This window comes from Carlito syrichta, unplaced genomic scaffold (assembly GCF_000164805.1).
Source record: "Carlito syrichta isolate Samal-C Ts95f unplaced genomic scaffold, Tarsius_syrichta-2.0.1 Scaffold311782, whole genome shotgun sequence".
NCBI classification, from domain to species: Eukaryota; Metazoa; Chordata; class Mammalia; order Primates; family Tarsiidae; genus Carlito; species Carlito syrichta.
Genome location: NW_007255878.1, coordinates 1,763 through 20,680, shown reverse-complemented (window position 1 = coordinate 20,680; position 18,918 = coordinate 1,763). Strand labels below are relative to the sequence as shown.

At 40.7% G+C, this 18,918-nt stretch overlaps 1 pseudogene; it reads right to left on the bottom strand.

The window, feature by feature from the left end:
- Window positions 1-767: 767 nt before the first annotated feature.
- LOC103271593 lies at window positions 768-1,873 on the bottom strand (annotated as a pseudogene).
- Between the last annotated feature and the right edge of the window lie 17,045 nt (window positions 1,874-18,918).

The following is an 18,918-nucleotide window of genomic DNA, read 5'->3' as shown; positions in this document are numbered from 1 at the left end:
GTTTACATTATTTTATACCGTTTGTCTCACTCTCTCTCTCTTTTTAAACTGTTGCCCTTTATTTTTCCTTATATAATGACAAGTTGCTGGGGCCTAATGTTCTCATATAACAGTAGAAAATCAAAATCTGCTGTCATCTCTTGAAGAACTAAGAATTGCATACAAAAATATTACATAAATTTAAAGGATGAATAAATTTACAGGTGTAAATGCAAATCATTTCCAACTTAAGGCAAGTAACAGCCCATGGTGTTCTGGCAAGGAAATAGTTAGGAAACTGGGTCCCAAGTCTGAAACTTTTCTAACCTTGTTAGACCAGCTGGCAAGACAGAAATGACAAATTTTTCATCTCTTGCCAGCCTCTAGAAAAACCCTGGAATACTCAGCTTTAACACATTAATACCCTGCACAGATCAAGACTCTTGGTCACACACATTTTACCAAACCACTAATGTCTCTTCTATAAGCACATTCTCTCTTAAGTCACGAAGTGACCAAGTCACATATATTAAAGGTTTAAACCAAGGATATGTACAGGGTATTAAACAAATGCCAAGGGAACAGTTAACTTGAATATAAGGTCAAAAATCAGCAACAAGTTCTATGTTCCAGTGCTAATACTGTATGCAACTTTCAAGGACAAATTTATTTTCAAAAGCTTATTCCAGTTTCATGAGGCTAGTGTGAGCTGAATACATTTGCCAGGGCAAATTTATACTTATGAATTGACTCATGCAGCAAATGCTATGCATCTGCTCACAGTTCATTTAGAAGCATTTGTGGTAGACAATGGAGGGAGCCAATTCCTGGTACTCCTGCTTGCAGATCCACATCTGCTGGATGATGGACAGGGAGGCCAGGATAGAGCTGCCAATCCACACTGTGTACTTGAGCTCAGGAGGAGTGATGATCTTGAGCTTGATGGTGCAGGGTGCCAGGGAGGTGAACTCCTTTTGCATCCTGTCAGCAATGCCAGGGTACATGGTGGTGCCACCAGACAGTACTGTGTTGGTATACAGTACTGTCATCCTTTCAGATGTCCTTGTCACACTTCATGATGCAGTTGGTCTCCTGGATGCCACAGGAACAGCGCCTCTGGACACTTTTTTTGAAACACTCATCACCAATGGTGGTCACCTGGCTGTCGGGCAGCTGGTAGCTCTTTTCTAGAGAAGAGGAGGACATGGCTGTGGCCAGCTCCTGCTTGAGGTCTAGGGTGACATAGCACAGCTTTTCCTTGATGTCACGCATGATCTCCAGTTCAGCTATGGTGGTGAAACTGTAGCTGTGCGCAGTGAGGATCTTCATGAGGTAATTGGTTAGGTCCTGGCCAGCTAGGTACAGATGCTTGATGGTATGGGGGAGGGTGTAGCCCTCATAGATTGGCACTGTGTAGGTGACCTCTCCAGAGTCCATGACAATACCAGTGATGCGACCAGATGCACAGAGGGACAACATGGCCTGGATGACTACGTGCATGGCTGGGGTGTTGAAGGTCTCAAACATGATCTGGGTCATCTCTCTGTTGGCCTTATGGTTCAGGGGAACTTCGGTCAGCAGCAGTGGGTGCTCCTCAGGGGCCACGTGTAGCTCATTGTAGAAACTGTGGTGACAGATCTTCTTGATGTCATCCCAGTTGGTGATGATGCCATACTTAATGGGATACTTCAGAATCAGGATGCCTTGCTTGCTTTGGGCCTCATTGCCCGTGTAGGAGTCCTTCTGACTCATGCCCTCTGTAACTCCCTCGTGCCAAGGGCACCTGACGATGGAGGGGAACATGACTTGGGGAGGCGTCATGCCCTGCAAAGTCAACTTTGCACATGCTGGAACTGTTGTCAATAAGGAGCATGGCGATTTCTTTTTTCATTGCGATCAGTGGAGATGCTGGCCGTTGGCCTACAGAAGAACACACAGAGTGGGACAGGGGCAGTGAGTGAAACCCTGTCTATCTTTTAAAAGTTCTTAAAGTTATTACGATAGACTTGTCTTTTAGTCTCCTTACTCAAAACATGACTGTGTTTACACACAACAATTATAGTGTAAGAGTATTCTGTATTTGCCTGTGTACTTACTTTCACCAGTTAGTTTTGTACTTTCAGATGATTTCTTGTTGTTCGTTAAAATCTTTGTTAAACATGTTCTTTTTTTTTCAGATTAAATAACTCCCTTTAGCATTTCTCATCAAATAGGTCTGCTGATGATTAAATCTCTTAGCCTTTGCTTGAGAAAATATTTCTCTTTCATGTTTGAAAGATAATTCGCTGATTTTAAAATTCTGAGTTGGAAGTTTTTGTCCTTTAGCACTTTGAATATATCATCCCACCCACTCCTGGCCTGTATGCTTCTGCTGAGATATCTGCTGCCAGATGTATCAGAGCTCCTTTATATGTTATTTGCTTTTTGTTTTCTCTTGCTGTTTTCAGGATCTTTTCTTTATCCTTGACATTTGAGAGTTTTATCATTAAAACTCTTATTTTAGCCTTATTTGGGCTGAATCTTCTTGGTTTTCTTTGACTGTCCTGTAACTGAATATGCATATGTTTCTCTAGGTTTGGAAAGATCTTGTATTATTTCTTTGAATACTCTCTACCCTGATTTCTCTCTATATATGCTCTAGGACACTGATTTTTAGATTTACCCCTTTGAGGCTATTTTCTGGATCTTGTAGTTGTACTTTATTTTATTATTATTTTTTCTTTTTTCTACTTTGATTGTATATTTTTAAAAAGTTTTTTTTGAGTTTACAATTATTTCTTCTGCTTGATCAATTCTGCAATTGAGATATTTTGATGAATTTTTCAGCCTCAGAATTGCTGCTTGATTGTTTTATGATTTCATTTTTAAAAAAAATTTCTGTGATAGAATTTGGAATTTCTTCTTTGTGTTATTTTGATGTCTGTTAAATTTCCTCAACACACCTATTTTGGATTCCCTGTCCATAAGGTTACATATCTTTGTTACTCTAGGGTTGGTCAAACAGATCTTATTTAAATAGTCTGTTTGATGAAATCATGTTTCCCTGAATAATGTTGATGCTTGTGGATGTTTGTTAATGCCTGGAGAAAGATTTCCAGTAATCCAACAATGTTGGAATATTGTGACCTAAGCCTGTGGTCACTGCAGCCATTTTAGCACTAAGTGGTAACTGCTACTCTTGCAAACTCCTAGATACACAGCCCTGATGGATTTGAGGAAGATAAGGGAGAATTCTCTGGGTTACTAGGAAAAGTCTTGTTTTCTTTCCTCTCTTTTCCCCAAACAGGAGAAGTAGTCTTCATACTGGGCTGTTTGGAGTTGGTGGAGGGATGAAACAAGCACTCTGTGTCCACCACAGCTGACACCTTGCTGGGTTGCACCTGTGGCCTTGCAGACCAGCACACTATGGTGTCTTGCTCACGGCCCACAGTGACTACTGCTTGGCTACCACTGATGTTTAATCAAGGCCTAGAACCCTACTCTTTAGTCAGCATGTAGTGATTCCTTCTAAGGCTGGGTTAGTTCTTAGGAAAGCAGATTTCCTTCCAGCTCAGGGTGGGTTTAGAAACAATACCTAGGAACAAAGGCCTGGAATTTGATGTTTCAGGAATCTTTCTGATACTTTATTTTATTGTGGCTGAGCTGGTGCCCGAGTTGCAAGACAAAGTCTTCTGTAGCTTTTCTTCTCCTTCCCCTCAGTGTAAGGATTCTTTCCCTGAGCTGTGCTGCTTGGAGTTAGGGGAAGGGTGATGCAGACACTCCCTTGGTTGCCGTGGCTAGTGTCATCCTGGATTATATGTGCGCCAAGTTCACTTCCTCTGAGGCAAGTGCAGCACCAGGGCTTGCCTGAGGACTGCAGTCACTGTGGCCTGACTGCCTCCCAAATTTATTCCAGGCCAAAGGCCACTTTAGTCAGCCAATGGTGAGGCCAGCTGTAACTTGAATTCTTTCTGGTGGGATGGAGGATTCCCCTCTGGTGCAAGGCTGGTCTACATGCTTCCTCCCTGGGCACTGCTAGAATTTTGCCTGGTGTGTGTTCCACTGTGACAGGGCAGCACTGAGTTCCAGTGCAAAGTCCCTCGCTTGCTTTGTTCTCCCTCCTCCAAGCACACAGACTTTCTTTCCATGCTGTGCTGCTTGGGGATTGAAGGCAGATGTAGGAAATGCAAGATTGTCTTTCCTACTCTCTTCAATTCTCTTTCCTTGAAATTATGTTAAAAGAATGTATTGTCACTGTTCACCTGATTTTTTCATTCTTTTTGCTTTTTGAGTTGGAGTTTGACTCTGTCGCCCAGACTGGAGAGCAGTGACACGCTCACGGTAACCGCAGCCACGACCTGCTGGGCTTAGGTGATCCTTCCACTTCAGTCTTCCAAGTAGCTGGAACTACAGGCACGTGCCACCACACCAAGCTAACTTTTTTTTTTTAATTGTAGAAACGCGGTCTTGCCAAGTTGCCCAGGCTAGTCTTGGACCCCTGGGCTCAAAGTCACCCTCTCACCTTGGCCTCTCAAAGTGCTGGGATTATAGACGTGAGCCCCGCCCCTGGCCTTTTTTTCCCCCTTCTTATTCTTAAGAAGGTGTTTCTTGCATGGATAGTTGTTCAATTTGGTATTGCACTGGGGAGGCGGTCACTGAGGGTTCTATTTTTCCATTGTGCTCTGCCTTGTCCTTGTCCTTTCTTTTTATTTTTTAAATTTTTTAAAATTTTTTTATTTTTTTGAGTTGGAGTCTCACTCTGTTGCCCAGACTGGAGTGCAGTGGCTGCTCCCGGCCACCGCAGCCTCGACCCGCTGGGCTCTGGCGATCCTTCCGCCCCAGCCTTCCGAGTAGCCGGAATTACAGGCATGCGCTACCACACCCAGCTGATTTTTTGATTTATTGTAGAGATGAGGTCTCGCCTGCCCAGGCGGGTCTCGAACCTGCGGGCTCAGGCAATCCACTCACCTCAGCCTCCCAAAGGCGCGGGATTACAGGCTGAGCCACCGAGCCCAGCTTGTCCTTTCTTTTTAAACATAGCCATTCATGTTAAGTCTGTTGAAAGAGGGAAGATGTGGGCTTCAGTAGGGAACCACAAGATTCAATAGCTGTTCATTTTTTCCTTTGTAAAAGTTTCACCAAGAAAAAATGTTATATTTTGTTTTGTTTTTCTTGGGCTTAAGATTTCATTCCCTAGTGTGTGGCACCAGGCTTTGTTTGAACCAAGTATAATAGCAAAGAACTTCATTGTATTTTGTCACTAAAATCCTCTCTACTCAGGTGAAATTAACACCCTCACATGAAATGTCTTAGAAACAAAACCTACTTCAACATATTTCATTAAATCTGAGTGGTGGATGATAGGAATGTTATTGAATGTTTGGATATTATAATTATAAATGAGATATTGACTGAGGGAAACAGAATGGGCTCTCTCTTGGAAAAGTTCAGTCAGGTCTTGCCCACTGCAGGGACAAGCTTTCTGTGTTATTCCATGATAAGATTCGACCTTGCTCATTTCAATTCTGATTGAATGCAATCACATTCCCCTGTGCTCAGCCTTATTCATTGAGGAGGATAGCTGCCTACAGGCAGGCCCTGACTTTTGGGAAGGCCCTGAAGATATCTTGGCTGGATTTTGATTGCACTATTTAAATTAAGTTCAGCATCCTGGAAGAAAAAAATGTGTCATAAGGTGTTAGCTAAAAGATGGAATCTACTCGGGTGTCCCGGACAAAGAATTTAATCATTTAAAATCAATATCCCATGTTAATAATGAATTAACAATAGCATTATTATATTAGCTGTAGTCTGGGTGATATAATATGTTCCAGACACTGTGATAAGTGTCGCACCTCATTTAATCATCACAATAACCTTATGAATTAGCTATTATTATCATTCCCATTTTCCTTTGTAAATAATTTATTTATTTATTATAGAGCTTGGGGTACAAGCATTTACAACATAAGTAGGCTGCATGCAGGTGAAGTTTAGGTTTCTAGGTAGCCCTTACTCCCTCTGGTAGTGGACCAGGTACCCTTTGTGTTGTCATGGTATCTGTTCTTCCTGGTATGTCTTGTAGAATTAAGTTGGGAGGCCATCTGGTCCAGGACTTTTTTTGGTGCAGAGGTTTTGATGACTGAGTTAATTTCCTGAATTGTTATTGGTCTGCTGAGTTTCAATTTCTTTTTGTTTCAACCTTGGGCGGTTGTATGATGCCATAATATCCTCCATTTCCTTTAGATTTTCTAGTTTATTTGCATACAGATGTCCATAGTAATCTCTCACAATCTTTTGGATTTTTTTCAGGGTCAGTTGTGATATTGCCTTTTTCATTACTCATTGTGTTTATTTGGACTTTCTTTCTCTTTTTTTTAGTCAGTCTGGCCAGGCGTCAATCAATCTTATTTATACTTTTAAAGAACTAGCATTTTGTCTTGTTGATCTTTTCTATAATATGTTGTCATCTATACATTACAATTGTGAGTTTATCTTGGTGATCTAAATTTTTTACTGAAATTAGGAGTTAGAAGATCTTGTCTTTCCAGATCTCTTAGGTGTGATGTTAGACTGTTTACTTGTGATCTTTTTATCTTCCTGATGTGTGAGTGTGCAATGCTGTGAATTTTTCTTTTATCACTGGTTTCATGGCATCCCAGAGATTCTGATAAGATGTGTCTTTGTTTTCGTATGTTTCGAGGATTCTTTTAATTTTTGTCTTGATTTCTGTGTTGACCCAGAAGTCATTCAGCAACATGTTGCTTAGTGTTCATGTCTCTATGTGTTTTGGGGGGGATCTTGTTTGTGGTGAAATTTATTTGTATTCCTTTGTGATCTTAGAAGATGCATGGCATTATTTTGACCTTTTGAAATTTATTCACACTTGATTTATATCAAGAATGTGACCAATCTTGTAATATGCTCGATGTGTTGATGTGTAGAATATATAATCTGTAGTTGTTGAGTGGAGTGTTCTGCAGATGTCTATTAAATCCATTTGATCAAGTGTTGAGTTAAAGCTCTGGATATCCTTGTTGGTTTTTTTGCCTCAATGATCTACCTAGAGCTGTCTATGGTTTATTTATGTCTCCAGCTGTGATTGTGTGAGTGTCAATATTCTCTTTTAGTTTTCTTGGTAGTTGTTTTATAAAACCAGGTGTTCCTTTGTTGAGTGCATATATGTTTGAAATGAATGTTTCTTTCTTGTGGATTGAGCCCTTTAACATTATGTAGTGTTTTTCTCTGTTCTTTTTAACTTTTGATAGTTTGACGTCTGCTTTGTCTGATATCAGAATAGTTGCTCCTGCTTTTTTCTACTTTCCATTTGCCTGAAAGGTTGATTACAGCCTTTCACTTTGAGCCTTTGGGTATCCTTTGCAGAGAGGTAAGTCTTCTCAAGGCGGCAGAATGTTGGATTATGTTTCTTTATCCAGTTTGCCACTCGATGCCTCTTCAGTGTTACATTCTGTCCATTCACATTGAAATGTAGTTCTGGCTACTTGGAAAGCTGCATTGAAATGTGTGGGTTTATCCCTGTCCTAGGGCTTTTAGGGGGTTTCTTTGCTTTTTACTTTTATATTTATATATGTGTGTATTTTCACGTTTGTGAGTACTCTGCATACTCTGTTAACTCTGTGCTTGCCTGTACTTTTGTGTTGGATTGATCTTTTTTTGTTTCTCTGTCCAACACATTTTTTGTTTTTGAGTTGGAGTCTCACTCTGTCACCCAAGCTAGAGTGCAGTGGCATGATCACGGCCACCTCAGTGTCAACCTGCTGGGCTCCAGTAATCCTTCTGCCTCAACTTTCCAAATAGCCAGAACTACATGCATGCATTACAATGCCTGGATAATATTTTGATTTATTATTGAGATGAGGTCTCACCATGTTGCCCAGACTGGTCTCGAACCTGTGGGTTCAAGCAATCCTCTCACCTTGGCCTCCCAAAATGCTGTGATTACAGGCTTGAGCCACCATGCCTGGCCTGTTCAACACATTCTTAAGCATCTCCTGAATGGCTGGTCTGGAGGTAGCATATTCTTTTAGGTATTGGATATCTGGGAAGGATTTTAATTATCTGTCACTGATGAAGCTTAGCTTGGCAGGGTAGGAAATTCTTGACTGGAATTGCTTATCTTTGAGAATGTTAAAAATAGAATTTCAGTCTCTTCTGGCTTGTAGTGTTTCTTCAGACATGTTGGAGCAATTCTGATGGGTCTTTACTGGTAAGTGGTCTGATTTTTATTTCTTGCTGCCTTTAGAATTTTGTCTTTTATGTTTACGTTGTGAAGGTGGATTACTATGTGTCTTGGAGATAGTCTTCTCATGTGATACCTTGCAGGGGTTCTCTGAATCTCTTGCACTTGAATGGTTGCCTCTCTAGTGATGACTCCATTGAATGCTTGTTCATGGTGTTCTTAGTTTCCTCTTCTGCTTTAGGGATATCAATTAGGAATAGATTTGTCTTCTTGACATAGTCCCACACCTCTTAGAGGATCTGTTCACTTTTTCTGAACCTTCTTTCTGTGTTTTTGACAGACTGAGTTAGTTCCATATTTTGGTCTTCAAGCTCTGAGATTCCTTCCTCTGATTGATCTTGTTTCCTATGATTGTTATTGTGTTTTTAAATTCCAGGATGAATTTCTTCAATTATAGAATTTCAGAATGGGACTTTCTGAAGTTGGTCAATTCCAGTTTTACTTTCTATATGACTTTGGTGAGTTTTGCTTCTAGTTTAGCTTCCTGTGGTTCTCTTTGCTCATTTTAGCCACTCAGTCTCTGAGTTCTGTAACTGTCAGAGGAAGGTTATTCTGGGCAGGGAAGGGATGACTTCCATTATTTGTACACTAATAGTTGCTTTTTCAGGCAATGTCTCTTTAAGAATTTTAGGATTCCCTGTGTGTCTTCCTTGATTCTTCTTCATTTGTGAAAAGCAACACTTCCCTCTTTATCTTTCTTCTTTGGTTTTGTTGTTTGTTAGCTAGTTTATGTCTTTTTGTTCTAGAGCTTTTTTGGTTATTCAATATAGAGCACTCAGTGAGAGAGAAAGAGGGGGGTATTTGCTTTTGCTCCATGCTTCACCCTGAAAAAAGCTGTTCTGTTGCAGAGAGCCAGGGCATGTCAGGATCACTTACTCCCTCTTGTACATAGGGTACACAGGGCAGAGCTTCATTTTCTACATGAGCCTGGTGCACAGCAGGAGATAGGATGCCCAGGTTCCAGCATCTCCCATTGTGACACTCTGCTTTCTGATCTCTATGTGTTTGAAAAGACTTCTGCTGGGTTCAGGGTACTTCACCTGTTCAAAACTGTTCATGGTGCCTGTCTCTATTGGCGGTTGGGTTCTCACTCTCTGCCTTGCTTTGTGAGAGAGGCATTGGTCTGCTGTTCCACAATGCCCGTCTTGGATCCCCCTATTGTTTTAGTTTGTTTTTTGAGATGAGGGTCAAAATTGTTAAAGTGATTTGACCAAAACCACATGACAAACTGCTATGACTTAAGCTCAAAATTGTCTTGTCCTAAGAAGTCAGAGTTAGAGCGTACACATGTGCATATGTGCACGTGTGCACACACACACACCCTGAATATTTATTTACATCTGTGTCTGCCCCTTTTTCTATTAAATGTAATGAGTTCTTACTGATAGCATTAATTCCAGCTCCACAGACAGGTTCCACCCTTGTCTCCTCTCTCTCCATTCTTACAACTCTATCTTGCATAGTATTTGTGCAGATTAAATGTAATGGTATATATGAAGCCCTCAGCTCATTTCCTGAGTGTAATAGCCATCCTGCTATGCGATACCTCATGTGAACTGGAATACGGTGTCCGTTTTGTAAGTTGGACAACTCAGTAAATGGAGTGTGGCTGGATTTTAGCTCTTCCTCACCTCATTGGCTGGACCTCTTTGTTGTAGTGTACAACCAAAGTAAGACTACATGGAGGCCTCGAAGAGTCAGCATTCAATAAGTGGTCAATTATTTCCAACCAAGGTCACGTACTGCAGGAAAATAGAATAGATATATATATAAAGAACTTATGACTATTATAATTTTTTTCTTGAAGTATATTTCACAACTAATAGGGCAGTGGGATGAAAAGTGTTACAAAGAGTTTTAGCTTGGGTGGGAAATCAATGTAATCTAGAGAGTTGTCAATATCACCAATTATATCTCATTGGGAGTAATTGAAAGTGGTTTAACTGCTCTATTACAGATCATTTGTTTTTAACCTGATGCCTGACTATATGTCACTCTAAGCTCTGAATCAGAAGCAGGTTGAAATAAAAATAAAACTTATACTTGTCTTCCAGAAGCTTGGTTAGCAGCCAAAATGTAGCTGATCTATCTATAATGTAGAGTACATAATTCAAAATGACATTGGAGGTGAGGGGAAAAAGCCTTGCCTAATTTCATGTACATGGACAGTGAAGTTTGCTGACAGATTTATGAGCTTTAATCTGCTAAACAATTCTCTGCTGAATTTTTTCACTAGTTTGAAGGGAGGCAAATCAGCTCATTTTCAGGTCTTTTGGATGAACTCTTCTCAGGACATATTGGATTTTAAATCTGCCAGAGAGAAACCAATTAAATTTGACTCAATACTACAAATTGTCACAGTCTAAGGTGCTGAAAAATGTCACAGAGTTCTCCAATTGGGTGTGTAGTGTAAAAGACGGCAAGGCGATGATGACCACCACATCTTCATCAGGAACGGTGTGGAGGCAGTGTGGACCATCAATTCTCCTCTTGAAGGTGCTCATGTAATTTGAGTGACACAAAACTTCAGGTCATTGTGACAACTGCTCAGCTTTACAGTATTCTTTTTTTAACCTTTCAATTGGGGATAGAACTGAAATAACTCAGAACCATATATTCTTTCATCACTCAAGCCAGGTGCCAGTGACATCTAAAGAGTGCTTTGGGAAAATGCTAAAAATTAAGGAATATCATCCAAGTATACAAGAGAAAAGCAGAGGCAACAGTGTTGTTCCCAGAGTTGATATCTCTCATCCATATGCTTTCCAGAGTTTCAAAATTCTCAGGCTGAAACAGACAACACATTGTATATTAGACAGGGATACAGGCAGATTTTAAAGGAAATGGCTCATATGACTGTGGGGATTGGCAGATCTGAAATCTATAAGGCAGGCTGGCAGACTGAAAACCCAGGCAGGAGTTGATGTTGCAGTCTTGCAGAATTACTTCTCTGGGAACTCTCAGTTTTTCCTTTTAAGGCTTTTAACTGATTGGGTGAATCCTGCAAACATTATTGAGGGCAATCTGCGTTTACTTAAAATCTGATTGTAGATGTTAACCACATCTAGAAAATATCCTCAGAGGAGCACCTAGTTATGCTTGATTAAATAATTGGGTTTTGTGGCTCAACCAAGCTGACTCATAAAACTAGCTATCACATAGTCTTTGCTCTTATGCCCTATCTTCTGAAGGTGATGGCAAAGTAAAAAGGTCAAGCCTAATGAATTCTCTATGGTTTATTTTCCAGTCATTTTCTCCCCCTAAATAGTGCTTCAATCTACATACCCCTATCAAGGAGAAGAGGAATGAACCGTCCATGAGATAATTCTGAAAGAGCCTAGCACATAGGGTACATCTCGTAAGTGGCCAGTAAGTGAGTTCTCCTTTCTTCCTCATGTAGGATCCCTACCCCTCTCCCACTGTACGGAAGAAGTAGGTTAATTCTGTCCAAAGGAGAGCAGGACCTGAGACTTCCCTGGGTTGATCCTTCATTAACTGTCAAGGTTCAGGAATCACCCTCATTTGTCACCCTCAGTCTCCTACCACAGATGAGAATGAAATATCATCACCCTGGGGGTGTGTGGGGGATCCCAGATAATTCCTTGTTGATTTGTGTGCAGGCAAAGTAGATGTTGCTGTTGACTGACCATCCTGGGAAAGGCTTTCCTGCCAACTCCTGAGCATCAGGTGGACCACAGAGGTTAGGTATAGCTTTAAGCTGAAACAGATCAGAGTTTGAACTCAGTTCCGTTATTTGCCAGCTGTGATACAAGAGACAAATGCAATTTCTCCATTAGTAAGATGAGAGCAATATATCAATTCTGTAAGGTTAAGGTAAGGTTTAAATGAGATACTATGGGAAAAACCTGGTGTAGTGCCTGGAACTGAGTAAGAACATGACACCTGCTAACTGTTATTGTTTTGACTTAAAATTCTACCACCTAAGAAGCATGCTTTTACCTTAAATCCTCTGTACAAATGCATCTGTTTTAGTGACATCAGATAGAGATACACATTACATGACCAACACCCAGTGTGAATCAATATCCCAGGTCACTTTTTTATATGAGAGAAATAATCTGTGAATGCTGGAGACGCCAGAGGTGAAAATGCAGAGAAAGTATACATAGATTTTATTCAGAATTATCTAAGACTCAGAAAGATTTGTATTTCTTTGTGTGTATGTTGGAGTCTTACTCCATTATCCAGGCTGGAGTGCAGTGGCAAGATCACAGCCATCCCAGCGTTAGCTTGCTAGACTCTGGCGATCCTTCCACCTCAGTCTTCCAAGTAGCCAAAACTACTGGCTCACGCTACCACATCCGGCTCATTTTTGATTGATTGTAGAGATGAGGTCTCCCAGTTGCTGGGGCTGGTCTTGAACCCTCGGGCTCAGGCAATCCACTCACCTCAGCCTTCCAAAGTGCTGGGGTTACAGGCTGAGCCACCGAGCCCAGCCAATTTGTATTTCTTAAGAAGAAAAGTTGGGGGTTCCTTACCAGAGGCTACCTCATTATCACCAACATGTGGCCCAATAGCAATCCCCAAAGCTATGTTGTGGTTAGGATGCAGGGTAGAAGAAATTATATTGCAAAATAAAGACAATTTAATTCTGTTCTATAAAGGGTAACCTCAAAACTGAGGCTCAGTTCATCAGTCTAGAATGGGAAAAATGGATAAAGAAAAAGAAAAGGGAAGACAGAGAAGCTCAAGGGCTGAGAATAATTCTCTGACTTTTAGCTTTCAACATCAAGGCCTTTTGAATTCACAAAGGTTTTCTAAACAGAGCATATATAAAACAAAATATCAGAGAATTGTTTTAAAAAACCAGCACAGAATTCCTTCAGTTCACAAGACTCAAAAATCTGAAGCAAATTAAAGTTGCATGATGGTTTCAAGTGTGTTGGTGTAGAGTCAGATGGCCTGGGTGTGAATGTCAGGTGGAGCACTGGCTAGTTTGTGAGCCAGGCCTCAGGTTCTGCCTCTGTAAAATGGGAGTAATCATCATCATCATAATGCCTAACTCACAGATTTCTTATGAAGACTAATGTGAATATACAAATAAAGTACTTAACTAAGTGCTTGACATCTAAGAACTCAATAAATTTCTCTTTTTATCATCGTCATCATCATCAGCATCCAACTCACAAAACAAGAAACAGTGGTACCAGAAATGAACTTATAATGGGGAGTGGTGGGAAGGTATCATTTATAGCAAATCGGAGTTCACTCTGCATTATCCCAGATAAACCTGCAGTCAAGATTTGATTAATTAAAACTCAGATATTGTAAGATTAAGTCAATGTAGAGGCATTGAAAGACTATGGAAATAAATCCAAGAACAGAATTTGCAGCTAGAAACAAAGATGCTGCCTCACATAGATGGTACCTCAGTGACTAAACAACACCATAGCATCATTAAATTCTTCTGCAATAACAGACAACTGATTTTAGGGTTTATAATCCCAAATAGCCTGCAGAAGTCTTTGTTCAAGAAAACATGGGTTTAGGATTCTCAATAGGAGAAGTAAGTATTCTAGACAGGGCAGGCAGCTGTAGGTTTTTGGGAGCATTAATTTTACTTAGTATCACAAATGTTTAAATGCTGCAAATACGTACAAGCATGAAAAATGGGAGAGCACAAAGTGACCATTAGGATTATAATACATGTGCCAGAAAGTCATCAAATAATCTCTGCAAATATAGGGACTTATAAATACTAAATAATTCCACCTCTTATTACTACTAATAATGTGTCATCTGGCCAAAGCAGTTCCTTAAGTACTTTATGTTCTCCACTAGAATCAAGTCATTAATTCCACTTATATAGTTAATAGGAAAGACTTGAGTCCAAATTACGTTCCCTGAAAGATGTATTAGAATTAGGGCAAAGGAAGATCCCTTTTTTGTTTTTTTCCTCTGCAGATGTAAAGTTGATTTTCCATCCAACACTTTTTGCCCATGAGTTCTACTTTGAATACTGATTAATACCCTGGTAAGAAGTGACTACTACAGCTCATGGTGGTTTTGAATTGGACAACCCATGCACTGCTGGAACCCCAGCATAACCGTCATCTGCTAATAAGCCTCTTCTTCCACACTCCTATTTCAAGCAGCCGGAGGAGTCAGGATTTTCCTGTGTGCTAGTGAAATAGGAAAGAGAAGCAGAATGCCAAATGGCATGCCCTTCTCAAATTCTACAAGGCAATTACCCCATAACTCTCTTTTAAAATGGAAGGCAATAAAGCCAAATAGCTTGGAGTGTGAGTCAGACAGACCTACTTTGCATCAGACCTCACTGTTATCTGAATGCTTTGCATCACAGCATGCCATTATCTGAATAACTCATTATTGGTTAAGTTCCTTAATGTCTTTCACACCAAGTTGTCACCTCTTTAAAGGGAAGACTGGGCCTTTGATATGGGTATAGTAGTAGTAAGTTCTTTTAGGTTTATTAGGATAAGTATTATTATTAGAAAGAAGGAAAGGAAGAAAGGAAGACAGGCAGAGAGAGAAAGAAGGTTCCCTGAAGTTTCACTGCTTTCCTACAGGAGTCTGTCTTTGTGACCCTAAACAGAGCAGCAGCGTTCTCCTAGGAGACAGACCTAAGGAAATTTGAGCAGCAATAACACCTGCTTTGGGTTTTGGTAGGAAATGTATTTTGAGCTTGTTTAAAGACTACAAAGAAGAAGATGCTGAGTCTGTCTTGTGTCCATACTCTCAGCAGAGGGTATCTTGACTGAACCAACTTATCCTTGCTTTACAATTATAGGAGGAGGTGATAGCAAAGACACCTAATGCAGCTTAAATGACGGCCAGCCACTCTGGCTACATGTGTAAACAAATAAATAGTTCCACTTGGGAATTTGCTCAGAAATACATGAAGGAATTATCACTTCTTGAATTCAGGGGGGCTATTTCAAAAAAACGAGAGAAGTTTTCATGAAACTCATGAAGGAAATTTCACCTGTAACTGTAACCCCACTGTAACTGAGCTAAAAAAGCTGATAAAGGTTTTTCAATATGTTTTCTACCAAAAGCTTCCAAATTATGCTATATGAGAGGTTTCACAACCAGAAGATGAAGGTCATCATCATCAACAGCCACATGTTTATTGAATTCTTCCTATGTGCCAGGAACAGGACTAATGCTTTAAAATATTTTCTCTTTTATTTTATAAAACAATCTCATCTTTTGGGTAAGGAAACTGGGCTGCATATTTCAAATTTCAAAGCCATGCTGCCAAATGCCAAACTGGGATTTGAACCTATATTTTTGCTACTTTAAATTGTCTATTTTTTAACTGCTATGGTCTACTTTCTTTTTAGAGATAGTGTCTCCCTCTGATGCCCATGTTGGGGTGCGGTGGTATAATCATAGTTCCAACTCCTGGGCTCAAGCAATCCTCCTGCCTCAGCTTCTTGAATACCTGAGACTATAGATGCACGCTACCACGCCTGGTTCATTTTAAAATTTTTTTGTAGAGAGGGGTCTTTCTATGTTGCCTAGGCTAGTCTTGAACTCCTGGCCTCAAGTGATCCTTTCACCTCAGTCTCCCATGGTGCTAAAATTATAGGCATAAGCTACTATGTCTGGCCTACTGTCTTTTACAAGCAAGAGCTTATGCGTGTGCGTACACACACACACACACACACACACACACACACACACATACACGCATAATACCCCTTCCACAGTGAGAAATTTAAATGGCAAAAAAGACAGAGATATTAGTGACATCCACAAAGGATGAAGGAGGTGATTTCTGGGTTCTTGATGGTGACTCTAATGATAGTTTTCCCCCTGGTATTAGGTAAGATTTGGTATAAAATGGAAGATTTGTTAGAAAATGGAAGCCTTTTGTTCAACAAGCACATGCCCACTGGACTCTGGGAACAGGTCTGTAGCGGGATTACCTGCTTCCTTCTGACAGGATGGCTGGAGATAGGGTAGGGGATAGGCATCATGGTGATGGTATCTTGCTACTGGGCACTTCCCAGTTAACTATTCCCAGAGCCTCTCTAAAGGCACCAGTTCTGCTGCAGGAGAACAGTGATCACTGCCTGATAGCAAAGAGCAGACATTAGATTGTCCCCAAGAGACTGGAGTGAATTGTGCTACTAAGCAGTACCGGGCTATATGGAAACTGCTTCAGCCTCCTCCTTCAGAAATTCTATATTGAGCTAAGAATCAGAATTCACCCTCACAAAAAAAATGAGGCCCTTACATAACATGTGCTGCTCACTGGCATTTGATAAACTACCTAATATGTTGACTATGTAATAACCTAACATATTTACAATATAATTAAAGATTAGAATGAAAAGATTCATTCCTACTTGACCCTTCCCCTTCAAGTTTCCTTTCTCGGTAACTGCTTTTTAGTAGTTTTTTTAATGTATCCCTCTGGCTTTTTTTTTTTTTTTTTTTGAGTTGGAGTCTCACTCTGTTGCCCAGACTGGAGTGCAGTGGCCACTCCTGGCCACTGCAGCCTCGACCGGCTGGGCTCCAGTGATCCTTCTGCCTCAGCCTTCTGAGTAGCCAGAATTACGAGTGTGCGCTACCACGCCTGGCTAATTTTTTGATTTATTGTAGAGATGAGGTTTCGCCTGCCCAGGTGGGTCTTGAACCCGCAGGCTCAGGCAATCCACTCACCTTAGCCTCCCAAAGGCGTGGGATTATAGGCTGACCAATGAGCCTGGCTATCCCTCTGCTTTTAAAAATTTAAAATTTTATTTATTTATTTTTAAGTTAACAAACAAAAATTGTATTTATTTATCATGTATATTTTGAAATATATATACATTGTGAAATAACTATATTGAGCTATGGAGGTAATATGCATTACTTCCGATCTTTTTATGATGAGAACACTTAAATTCTTAGTGATTTTCAAAAATATAATACATTGTTATTAACTGTTTCACTATGTTGTTCAGTAGGTCTCTTGAACTCTATTCTCCTATCTACTGAAATTCCTCTCATCTAACTGAAATTTTGTAATCTTTGACCAACATCTTCCAAGCATGCTCCCATCCCCTGTTTTTTAATGCAAACAAAATATGCTTATCAATTTATTTTCTTTTTTTATGCAGGAAATAGCTCATTGTTCTATGTAATTGCTTCCTCCCCTTCAATTAGCAGCATTCCTTTTTTTAAGAACATCAGAAGATTTTTCATTTTTAAAAAACAGGTGCAGGGCAAGATGGCGACAGGGCAACATGGTCTGTAAAGCCCTCTGCAAAGGAGATCTGCAGTGGGTCTCTGACTATCGCCCTGGGGGGCTGTGGACCCCAGCAATGCAGCCTGCTCTTCATACAGAGCTTGACCATTGCCACCGCTGGGGCATTGCGACAGACTGGACAGTCACTGCGGCACAAACAGTGCTGCTGCCACCGTCGCAGTCACCCACCCCCTGCTGCCACCACTGCCACTGCCGCGGCTGCGGTGACCTCCATGACAGCAGTAGCACATCGTACAACCCGGGCCAGAGGTGATCCACTTCAAGCCACTTCACGGAAGATATGCTGGGATCGCTGCCACCTCTCCTGTGACCAAGCAGTCCTGCCCACCTGCCATGGGTCTCCTGTTGTCTGCCCTGAGGCAGGCAGCCATCTTGTTCCTGTCTGGCCACACCCCTCTGGGGTGAGCAGCTGAGATAGCACGACCTGCTGGTGACTCAAGGTAACAACATTAAAATGGGAGAAACAAGCTTGATAAAGACATAAACCAGAGTGCTGGACGGAGGGTAATCTAAACTGTCCTTCACAGCAGACCAGGGGCAACTTACCCTAACTGCAAACTAATTTACCAGCTTGAAAAGAAAACTAGAAAACAGACCTGAAAGGACTTTGGACTTAAACAAAATGTCTCAGAGTGTGCTTCATTGATTCTATTAGTTTAATGACTTAATTCTATTCCTACTGTATTGTTCCCTTTTTTCTTTTTTCCTTTTCCTTTCCTTCTCTTTTCTTCTCTCTGTAAATCATATATTTGTATAGAGGTACAGCACACTAATAAGGTGGTTGGTTAGCTTGTATGTTAGGATCACTATATATTTCTTTTATTTTTTATTTCTTGTGTGAGAGTCGGTTCATCTGTAGCTGTGGTCTATTATTTTTATCTGTTTCAGTATAGGCCTCTCTCTCTATTTGTTGGCACACTCATTTGTTTTCCCCCTTACTCCTCTATCTCTCCACTCCCCTCTGCAACCCACTATCTGCTCCATTCTCTCCTCTCTGCTAACCACATTTTATTTCAGGGAGTAAACCTACAACCCCAATGCATGGACAGATTCCAGGGTAGTGGGAAGTGGGTTCCACATTATCCACACACCTGTCAGTGAATACCAGGACCTGCAGATAGATTTTAAATCACAGCTCCCCCCTTAAGTAAAAATCAAAACTGCAAAAAGAACAACCTCCAACCTATAGTGCAACTCCAGAATTGAACAAAGTAAGAGGGCATACATAAAAAATAGGAGATTGAACAAACAGAAGTAAAACCAATCCCTTTACCCCTGAATAACAGAATTAAGATGGTGACATGGAGGGAAAGAAAAAGTAGGGAGGGTGAAAAACTGCAAAAATGAAGAAAAACCAAAAGAAGAATATAGGTCTCACACAGACCCCTGGGAAATCAGACACTGAGAAAACAGATTCTGGAACACAAACAATGAAGAACCCCCAGAATGACTGGTT